The sequence below is a fragment of the Carlito syrichta genome, unplaced genomic scaffold (genome assembly GCF_000164805.1).
Source record: "Carlito syrichta isolate Samal-C Ts95f unplaced genomic scaffold, Tarsius_syrichta-2.0.1 Scaffold309720, whole genome shotgun sequence".
NCBI lineage: Eukaryota > Metazoa > Chordata > Mammalia > Primates > Tarsiidae > Carlito > Carlito syrichta.
In genome coordinates this window covers 11,568-13,429 of record NW_007253816.1, presented here as the reverse complement: position 1 = coordinate 13,429, position 1,862 = coordinate 11,568, and positions in this window count along the sequence as shown.

Genomic DNA, 1,862 nt, shown 5'->3' with positions numbered 1-1,862 from the left:
CCCCCGTCTGGGGACACCCGCCCCACACACTCACCATTTCCGGCTCTCGGGGGTCCTCCCTACGGCTCCCGCGAAGGGCGCAGGTCCCAAGGCGACACAGGCAGCCTCAGACCTCCCGGGGGCGTCTCCGTCGCAGAGCGGGGCCCGAGCGCGGGGGCGGGGAAGACTCCGCGGGCTTTTTGGACGCCACGCCCCCACGCCGGCAGCGCACCTGATGGACAGTTCTCACGACCACGCCCCGATAACTCTGATTGGATAGTTCTCCAGGTCCCGCCCCCTGAGGGCTGAGTGACAGAAGATGCTATCTTACACTGCTGCGCGGACCCTAAGGAACAGCCACCGGACATAGGCCTGGGCATGGGGGAGCTTCCTTCCCGAGCTGTGACCTGACCCCTTCCGGGGGACATCTGCATTGAAGCCGAACTTCCAGCGTGTACTCCAGGGATCCTTCCTGCTTCTTCTTCCTGGGCGGGGTGTCACAAGTATGTGCAGGAAATTCCAGACTCACTGTCCACTGGCGCCATCCTCCGGCCTCTGAGCAAGAGGGTACCCAGGCCACAGAGACCACGTTGCAACGGAAGGGAGGGCCCGGTGTCCTCTAGGGATCAGGAATTTGGAGTGAAGCTGTTGATGGCCAGGCTTAGCCTTTCTCCCACCTTATCTCTCAGTCTACTCATTTTCAGCCCTGAAAATAAAAAACACATCAGCAATGAAATAAAATCGTGAATTGCGTGGAAAATTTGGAGTTATATGGCAGCAACATTCTATCAAGAATCAAAAGAAAGGGTACCTGATCTCAAACCAGGCAAAGTGAGGACCAAAGGGAGGCCCAAACTTTACCTGTACGATGTCCACTTGTATACCTAATCCTGAATTGTACCCCACATCTTTAAAATAAAAAATATAAAATAAAGACATTAAAACATTTTTTTAAAGAATCAAAAGAGACGAAAAGAAAAGAAAATAGCTCAGAGAAGCATTCTGCTGCACCCACGGTTCAGCAAAAAAACAACCCTTTCAGGAGGCTAAACATAAATCCAAGTTTGGAAGCCAGACTATGACACCTGAAATAGAGCATCCACGTAGATCAGATCCTAGGGTGAGGTAGGGACACTTACAGATTTAACTCCGGGAACTCAGTTTACTCTCCTGTCCCATCTGCGGAGTGTGGAAGGGTTCCCACCTTTAAGACTTTAAATGTTAAATTAAACTCTCCAATCAAAAGCCAAAACATTAGTCTTTGATTTTGAAAACATGGGGGATTGCCCATATTTTTATGAAGTAAAACTACAAGATAAAAAGCATATGAACTGAAAGCTGGAACCCATGGGTAAATAAGAAAAAAGACTAGCAGGCTGGGTGTGGTGTCTCACACCTGCAATCCCAGCACTTTGGGAGGCCAGGCAGGAGGATTGTTTGAGCCCAGAAGCTCAAGAGCAGTCTGAGCAACATAGCAAAATCTTGTCTCTACAAAAATTTTTAAAAGACCGGGCGCAGTGGCTCAAGCCTATAATCCCAGCACTTTGGGAGGATGAGACCAGAGGATTGCCTGAGTTCAGGGGTTCGAGACCAGCCTGGGAAACTTGATAAGACCTCATCTCTACAATAAATAAAAAAATAAGCTGGGCTTGGTAGCGTGCACCTGTAGTTCCAGCTACTTGGAAGGCTGAGCCCAGCAGGTCGAGGCTGCAGTGGCCGTGATTTGCCACTGCACTCCAGCCTGGGCAACAGAGTGAGACTCCAACTCAAAACAAAAAAACAAAAAAACAAGCCGGGCTCAGTGGCTCAGCCTGTAATCCCATGCCTTGGGAGGCTGAGGTGAGTGGATTGCCTGAGCCCGCGGGTTCGAGGCCCGCCCGGGC